The sequence below is a fragment of the Schistocerca gregaria genome, unplaced genomic scaffold (genome assembly GCF_023897955.1).
Source record: "Schistocerca gregaria isolate iqSchGreg1 unplaced genomic scaffold, iqSchGreg1.2 ptg000350l, whole genome shotgun sequence".
Classification (NCBI taxonomy): domain Eukaryota; kingdom Metazoa; phylum Arthropoda; class Insecta; order Orthoptera; family Acrididae; genus Schistocerca; species Schistocerca gregaria.
In genome coordinates, this window is record NW_026061810.1 from 4,200,605 (window position 1) to 4,210,679 (window position 10,075).

Consider the following 10,075-nt stretch of genomic DNA (forward strand, 5'->3'; position numbering starts at 1 on the left):
TTACGACCCCTGGTTTATTAGACCAGTGCTCTACCACTGAGCTAAAGAGGCGCGGCCTAGCGGTACTCTTGGGTACTTCGTCCTTACGGTCGTCTGCATCATCAGACTTTAGCTGACAACAATTCATATTATCGGCTAATATTTGCAGCTATGGCGACAAATTACTGCTTGGCTACACATCTGACACGTAACCGATGTGCTCTCCAAACCACAACACTTGCATTTCAGAACATGTCTTTTACACATGTCTACAAAATCACCTTCACCTTCAAATACAGTTTCCTTGCGACTGACAGAGACGTAGGCAAAGTTTAAAGTTGCTATTTCCATTAAATCTCGTTAATCAGAAAAACGGTAATTTACACCTGCAGCGGAACAAAATTCCGTTTCGCCCAGCGTCTGGCTCGAACCCACGACCATGGGATTAAGTGTCTGACGCTCTACCGACTGAGATAGCCGGCTACCTCGGTGAATATTTGCCGGGTAGCACGTCACACAGTACTCGTTTGGGTTGGGTGGTCCCATACAGCATCTCTCCATGCTGCCTAATGTTCTCCTAACGTCACACTCGTCACGCACTTCACTTTTATGTCATAATCATTTCTGAGAGGCAAAGAAATTGCATGACAACAAGCAGAGCTAGTGGCGTCAAAATTAACACACATACTTTATGTGACTCAAAAGCCGAACGAGTTACTTTCCGACGTTGTTTTAGATGTGCAAGTGCCAGTCAAAACTCGCGGTGTCGGCACTCTGCCGACCATTTCGTTAGTTAACACCGGTCTTGCTGTGTGTGTTTCAAGCTCAAGAGCATCTCCAAGCAAAAAATGGTCAACAGCAACATTCAGACGGTTTCGTACTGCTCAATTGCTACATTAAAACGGTATGTTTCTTTTTCAGAACTGGAAAAACACAAGCGTGAGAGCATTCGAACCTGTAATGTTCAAGTCTGAAGTCCGACGCCTTATCCATTAGGCCACACGGTCACTCACAACAAACATTTTCACGTATACGACTCATCTCGAAACGCTCACACCCCTGAGGATTTGTGTTTTCGTTCTACACAGCCGCTGCCCCTTGCTCTTTCCCACCCATTCGTTACATTCAACCTCTGACGAGACCGACCAAATATAGACTGAGAAACAAGACCACACACTTTGTGCATTCGGAATCGAAGGCAGGGCGTCCCTCGCCGCATTTGCTACGATGGCCATTTGCTACTTCTGCAGAAGCGGCGGCGGCGACGACGACGACGACGACGACGAAGATCGCGAGAGACTCTGAGATATGTGAGAAATTCATCTATAAAATGTAATTCAGACTGCCTCGTCCCACCTTATGCTGTACCGCTTTGGCAAATGCTTTATCTGCGCCATTCGCCTTAATCACATCTGAGAGTAAATCTTAAAAAAACGCCTGTCGCTAATTGTTCGTCATCACAGGTACTGTTTGCTATACGGCCACGACGCGCAACTGATTTCCAAAACTCATCTTTCTCCTGTGAGGATGGAACTTACGACCCCTGGTTTATTAGACCAGTGCTCTACCACTGAGCTAAAGAGGCGCGGCCTAGCGGTACTCTTGGGTACTTCGTCCTTACGGTCGTCTGCATCATCAGACTTTAGCTGACAACAATTCATATTATCGGCTAATATTTGCAGCTATGGCGACAAATTACTGCTTGGCTACACATCTGACACGTAACCGATGTGCTCTCCAAACCACAACACTTGCATTTCAGAACATGTCTTTTACACATGTCTACAAAATCACCTTCACCTTCAAATACAGTTTCCTTGCGACTGACAGAGACGTAGGCAAAGTTTAAAGTTGCTATTTCCATTAAATCTCGTTAATCAGAAAAAAGGTAATTTACACCTGCAGCGGAACAAAATTCCGTTTCGCCCAGCGTCTGGCTCGAACCCACGACCCTGGGATTAAGTGTCTGACGCTCTCCCGACTGAGATAGCCGGCTACCTCGGTGAATATTTGCCGGGTAGCACGTCACACAGTACTCGTTTCGGTTGGGTGGTCCCATACAGCATCTCTCCATGCTGCCTAATGTTCTCCTAACGTCACACTCGTCACGCACTTCACTTTTATGTCATAATCATTTCTGAGAGGCAAAGAAATTGCATGACAACAAGCAGAGCTAGTGGCGTCAAAATTAACACACATACTTTATGTGACTCAAAAGCCGAACGAGTTACTTTCCGACGTTGTTTTAGATGTGCAAGTGCCAGTCAAAACTCGCGGTGTCGGCACTCTGCCGACCATTTCGTTAGTTAACACCGGTCTTGCTGTGTGTGTTTCAAGCTCAAGAGCATCTCCAAGCAAAAAATGGTCAACAGCAACATTCAGACGGTTTCGTACTGCTCAATTGCTACATTAAAACGGTATGTTTCTTTTTCAGAACTGGAAAAACACAAGCGTGAGAGCATTCGAACCTGTAATGTTCAGGTCTGAAGTCCGACGCCTTATCCATTAGGCCACACGGTCACTCACAACAAACATTTTCACGTATACGACTCATCTCGAAACGCTCACACCCCTGAGGATTTGTGTTTTCGTTCTACACAGCCGCTGCCCCTTGCTCTTTCCCACCCATTCGTTACATTCAACCTCTGACGAGACCGACCAAATATAGACTGAGAAACAAGACCACACACTTTGTGCATTCGGAATCGAAGGCAGGGCGTCCCTCGCCGCATTTGCTACGATGGCCATTTGCTACTTCTGCAGAAGCGGCGGCGACGACGACGACGACGACGACGACGACGAAGATCGCGAGAGACTCTGAGATATGTGAGAAATTCATCTATAAAATGTAATTCAGACTGCCTCGTCCCACCTTATGCTGTACCGCTTTGGCAAATGCTTTATCTGCGCCATTCGCCTTAATCACATCTGAGAGTAAATCTTAAAAAAACGCCTGTCGCTAATTGTTCGTCATCACAGGTAATGTTTGCTATACGGCCACGACGCGCAACTGATTTCCAAACTTCATCTTTCTCCTGTGAGGATGGAACTTACGACCCCTGGTTTATTAGACCAGTGCTCTACCACTGAGCTAAAGAGGCGCGGCCTAGCGGTACTCTTGGGTACTTCGTCCTTACGGTCGTCTGCATCATCAGACTTTAGCTGACAACAATTCATATTATCGGCTAATATTTGCAGCTATGGCGACAAATTACTGCTTGGCTACACATCTGACACGTAACCGATGTGCTCTCCAAACCACAACACTTGCATTTCAGAACATGTCTTTTACACATGTCTACAAAATCACCTTCACCTTCAAATACAGTTTCCTTGCGACTGACAGAGACGTAGGCAAAGTTTAAAGTTGCTATTTCCATTAAATCTCGTTAATCAGAAAAACGGTAATTTACACCTGCAGCGGAACAAAATTCCGTTTCGCCCAGCGTCTGGCTCGAACCCACGACCATGGGATTAAGTGTCTGACGCTCTACCGACTGAGATAGCCGGCTACCTCGGTGAATATTTGCCGGGTAGCACGTCACACAGTACTCGTTTGGGTTGGGTGGTCCCATACAGCATCTCTCCATGCTGCCTAATGTTCTCCTAACGTCACACTCGTCACGCACTTCACTTTTATGTCATAATCATTTCTGAGAGGCAAAGAAATTGCATGACAACAAGCAGAGCTAGTGGCGTCAAAATTAACACACATACTTTATGTGACTCAAAAGCCGAACGAGTTACTTTCCGACGTTGTTTTAGATGTGCAAGTGCCAGTCAAAACTCGCGGTGTCGGCACTCTGCCGACCATTTCGTTAGTTAACACCGGTCTTGCTGTGTGTGTTTCAAGCTCAAGAGCATCTCCAAGCAAAAAATGGTCAACAGCAACATTCAGACGGTTTCGTACTGCTCAATTGCTACATTAAAACGGTATGTTTCTTTTTCAGAACTGGAAAAACACAAGCGTGAGAGCATTCGAACCTGTAATGTTCAAGTCTGAAGTCCGACGCCTTATCCATTAGGCCACACGGTCACTCACAACAAACATTTTCACGTATACGACTCATCTCGAAACGCTCACACCCCTGAGGATTTGTGTTTTCGTTCTACACAGCCGCTGCCCCTTGCTCTTTCCCACCCATTCGTTACATTCAACCTCTGACGAGACCGACCAAATATAGACTGAGAAACAAGACCACACACTTTGTGCATTCGGAACCGAAGGCAGGGCGTCCCTCGCCGCATTTGCTACGATGGCCATTTGCTACTTCTGCAGAAGCGGCGGCGGCGACGACGACGACGACGACGACGACGACGACGACGACGACGAAGATCGCGAGAGACTCTGAGATATGTGAGAAATTCATCTATAAAATGTAATTCAGACTGCCTCGTCCCACCTTATGCTGTACCGCTTTGGCAAATGCTTTATCTGCGCCATTCGCCTTAATCACATCTGAGAGTAAATCTTAAAAAAACGCCTGTCGCTAATTGTTCGTCATGACAGGTACTGTTTGCTATACGGCCACGACGCGCAACTGATTTCCAAACTTCATCTTTCTCCTGTGAGGATGGAACTTACGACCCCTGGTTTATTAGACCAGTGCTCTACCACTGAGCTAAAGAGGCGCGGCCTAGCGGTACTCTTGGGTACTTCGTCCTTACGGTCGTCTGCATCATCAGACTTTAGCTGACAACAATTCATATTATCGGCTAATATTTGCAGCTATGGCGACAAATTACTGCTTGGCTACACATCTGACACGTAACCGATGTGCTCTCGAAACCACAACACTTGCATTTCAGAACATGTCTTTTACACATGTCTACAAAATCACCTTCACCTTCAAATACAGTTTCCTTGCGACTGACAGAGACGTAGGCAAAGTTTAAAGTTGCTATTTCCATTAAATCTCGTTAATCAGAAAAACGGTAATTTACACCTGCAGCGGAACAAAATTCCGTTTCGCCCAGCGTCTGGCTCGAACCCACGACCATGGGATTAAGTGTCTGACGCTCTACCGACTGAGATAGCCGGCTACCTCGGTGAATATTTGCCGGGTAGCACGTCACACAGTACTCGTTTGGGTTGGGTGGTCCCATACAGCATCTCTCCATGCTGCCTAATGTTCTCCTAACGTCACACTCGTCACGCACTTCACTTTTATGTCATAATCATTTCTGAGAGGCAAAGAAATTGCATGACAACAAGCAGAGCTAGTGGCGTCAAAATTAACACACATACTTTATGTGACTCAAAAGCCGAACGAGTTACTTTCCGACGTTGTTTTAGATGTGCAAGTGCCAGTCAAAACTCGCGGTGTCGGCACTCTGCCGACCATTTCGTTAGTTAACACCGGTCTTGCTGTGTGTGTTTCAAGCTCAAGAGCATCTCCAAGCAAAAAATGGTCAACAGCAACATTCAGACGGTTTCGTACTGCTCAATTGCTACATTAAAACGGTATGTTTCTTTTTCAGAACTGGAAAAACACAAGCGTGACAGCATTCGAACCTGTAATCTTCAGATACGAAGTCCGACGCCTTATCCATTAGGCCACACGGTCACTGACGACCAACATTTACATATATACGACTCATCTCGAAACGCTCACACCCCTGAGGATTTGTGTTTTCGTTCTACACAGCCGCTGCCCCTTGCTCTTTCCCACTTATTCGTTACATTCAACCTCTGACGAGACCGACCAAATATAGACTGAGAAACAAGACCACACACTTTGTGCATTCGGAATCGAAGGCAGGGCGTCCCTCGCCGCATTTGCTACGATGGCCATTTGCTACTTCTGCAGAAGCGGCGGCGCCGACGACGACGACGACGACGACGACGACGACGACGACGACGACGATCGCGAGAGACTCTGAGATATGTGAGAAATTCATCTATAAAATGTAATTCAGACTGCCTCGTCCCACCTTATGCTGTACCGCTTTGGCAAATGCTTTATCTGCGCCATTCGCCTTAATCACATCTGAGAGTAAATCTTAAAAAAACGCCTGTCGCTAATTGTTCGTCATCACAGGTACTGTTTGCTATACGGCCACGACGCGCAACTGATTTCCAAAACTCATCTTTCTCCTGTGAGGATGGAACTTACGACCCCTGGTTTATTAGACCAGTGCTCTACCACTGAGCTAAAGAGGCGCGGCCTAGCGGTACTCTTGGGTACTTCGTCCTTACGGTCGTCTGCATCATCAGACTTTAGCTGACAACAATTCATATTATCGGCTAATATTTGCAGCTATGGCGACAAATTACTGCTTGGCTACACATCTGACACGTAACCGATGTGCTCTCCAAACCACAACACTTGCATTTCAGAACATGTCTTTTACACATGTCTACAAAATCACCTTCACCTTCAAATACAGTTTCCTTGCGACTGACAGAGACGTAGGCAAAGTTTAAAGTTGCTATTTCCATTAAATCTCGTTAATCAGAAAAACGGTAATTTACACCTGCAGCGGAACAAAATTCCGTTTCGCCCAGCGTCTGGCTCGAACCCACGACCCTGGGATTAAGTGTCTGACGCTCTACCGACTGAGATAGCCGGCTACCTCGGTGAATATTTGCCGGGTAGCACGTCACACAGTACTCGTTTGGGTTGGGTGGTCCCATACAGCATCTCTCCATGCTGCCTAATGTTCTCCTAACGTCACACTCGTCACGCACTTCACTTTTATGTCATAATCATTTCTGAGAGGCAAAGAAATTGCATGACAACAAGCAGAGCTAGTGGCGTCAAAATTAACACACATACTTTATGTGACTCAAAAGCCGAACGAGTTACTTTCCGACGTTGTTTTAGATGTGCAAGTGCCAGTCAAAACTCGCGGTGTCGGCACTCTGCCGACCATTTCGTTAGTTAACACCGGTCTTGCTGTGTGTGTTTCAAGCTCAAGAGCATCTCCAAGCAAAAAATGGTCAACAGCAACATTCAGACGGTTTCGTACTGCTCAATTGCTACATTAAAACGGTATGTTTCTTTTTCAGAACTGGAAAAACACAAGCGTGAGAGCATTCGAACCTGTAATGTTCAAGTCTGAAGTCCGACGCCTTATCCATTAGGCCACACGGTCACTCACAACAAACATTTTCACGTATACGACTCATCTCGAAACGCTCACACCCCTGAGGATTTGTGTTTTCGTTCTACACAGCCGCTGCCCCTTGCTCTTTCCCACCCATTCGTTACATTCAACCTCTGACGAGACCGACCAAATATAGACTGAGAAACAAGACCACACACTTTGTGCATTCGGAATCGAAGGCAGGGCGTCCCTCGCCGCATTTGCTACGATGGCCATTTGCTACTTCTGCAGAAGCGGCGGCGGCGACGACGACGACGACGACGACGACGACGACAAAGATCGCGAGAGGCTCTGAGATATGTGAGAAATACATCTATAAAATGTAATTCAGACTGCCTCGTCCCACCTTATGCTGTACCGCTTTGGCAAATGCTTTATCGGCGCCATTCGCCTTAATCACATCTGAGAGTAATTCTTAAAAAAACGCCTGTCTCTGATTGTTCGTCATCGCAGGTACTGTTTGCTATACGGCCACGACGCGCAACTGATTTCCAAACTTCATCTTTCACCTGTGAGGATGGAACTTACGACCCCTGGTTTATTAGACCAGTCCTCTACCACTGAGCTAAATAGGCGCGGCCTAGCGGTACTCTTGGGTACTTCGTCCTTACGGTCGTCTGCATCATCAGATTTTAGCTGACAACACTTCATATTACCGGCTAATATTTGCAGCTATGGCGACAAATTACTGCTTGGCTACACATCTGACACGTAACCGATGTGCTCTCCAAACAACAACACTTGCATTTCAGAACATGTCTTTCACACATGTCTACAAAATCACCTTCACCTTCAAATACAGTTTCCTTGCGACTGGCAGAGACGTAGGCAAAGTTTAATGTTGCTATTTCTATTAAATCACGTTAATCAGAAAACGGTAATTTACATCTGCAGCGGAACAAAATTCCGTTCCGCCCAGCGTCTGGCTCGAACCCACGACCCTGGGATTAAGAGTCTGACCCTCTACCGACTGAGCTAGCCGGCTACCTCGATGAATACCTGCCGGGTAGCACGTCACACAGTACTCGTTTGGGTTGGGTGGTCCCATACAGCATCTCTCCATGCTGCCTAATGTTTTCCTAACGTCACACTCGTCACGTACTTCACTTTTATGTCATAATCATTTCTGAGAGGCAAAGAAATTGCATGACAACAAGCAGAGCTAGTGGCGTCAAAATTAACACACATACTTTATGTGACTCAAAAGCCGAACGAGTTACTTTCCGACGTTGTTTTAGATGTGCAAGTGCCAGTCAAAACTCGCGGTGTCGGCACTCTGCCGACCATTTCGCTAGTTAACACCGGTCTTGCTGTGTGTGTTTCAAGCTCAAGAGCATCTCCAAGCAAAAAATGGTCAACAGCAACATTCAGACGGTTTCGTACTGCTCAATTGCTACATTAAAACGGTATGTTTCTTTTTCAGAACTGGAAAAACACAAGCGTGACAGCATTCGAACCTGTAATCTTCAGAGCCGAAGTCCGACGCCTTATCCATTAGGCCACACGGTCACTGACGACCAACATTTACATGTATACGACTCATCTCGAAACGCTCACACCCCTGAGGATTTGTGTTTTCGTTCTACACAGCCGCTGCCCCTTGCTCTTTCCCACTTATTCGTTACATTCAACCTCTGACGAGACCGACCAAATATAGACTGAGAAACAAGACCACACACTTTGTGCATTCGGAATCGAAGGCAGGGCGTCCCTCGTCGCATTTGCTACGATGGCCATTTGCTACTTCTGCAGAAGCTCCGGCGGCGACGATGACGACGACGACGACGACGACGAAGATCGCGAGAGACTCTGAGATATGTGAGAAATTCATCTATAAAATGTAATTCAGACTGCCTCGTCCCACCTTATGCTGTACCGCTTTGGCAAATGCTTTATCTGCGCCATTCGCCTTAATCACATCTGAGAGTAAATCTTAAAAAAACGCCTGTCGCTAATTGTTCGTCATCACAGGTACTGTTTGCTATACGGCCACGACGCGCAACTGATTTCCAAAATTCATCTTTCTCCTGTGAGGATGGAACTTACGACCCCTGGTTTATTAGACCAGTGCCCTACCACTGAGCTAAAGAGGCGCGGCCTAGCGGTATTCTTGGGTACTTCGTTCTTACGGTCGTCTGCATCATCAGACTTTAGCTGACAACAATTCATATTATCGGCTAATATTTGCAGCTATGGCGACAAATTACTGCTTGGCTACACATCTGACACGTAACCGATGTGCTCTCCAAACCACAACACTTGCATTTCAGAACATGTCTTTTACACATGTCTACAAAATCACCTTCACCTTCAAATACAGTTTCCTTGCGACTGACAGAGACGTAGGCAAAGTTTAATGTTGCTATTTCCATTAAATCTCGTTAATCAGAAAAACGGTAATTTACACCTGCAGCGGAACAAAATTCCGTTTCGCCCAGCGTCTGGCTCGAACCCACGACCCTGGGATTAAGTGTCTGACGCTCTACCGACTGAGATAGCCGGCTACCTCGGTGAATATTTGCCGGGTAGCACGTCACACAGTACTCGTTTGGGTTGGGTGGTCCCATACAGCATCTCTCCATGCTGCCTAATGTTTTCCTAACGTCACACTCGTCACGTACTTCACTTTTATGTCATAATCATTTCTGAGAGGCAAAGAAATTGCATGACAACAAGCAGAGCTAGTGGCGTCAAAATTAACACACATACTTTATGTGACTCAAAAGCCGAACGAGTTACTTTCCGACGTTGTTTTAGATGTGCAAGTGCCAGTCAAAACTCGCGGTGTCGGCACTCTGCCGACCATTTCGCTAGTTAACACCGGTCTTGCTGTGTGTGTTTCAAGCTCAAGAGCATCTCCAAGCAAAAAATGGTCAACAGCAACATTCAGACGGTTTCGTACTGCTCAATTGCTACATTAAAACGGTATGTTTCTTTTTCAGAACTGGAAAAACACAAGCGTGACAGCATTCGAACCTGTAATCTT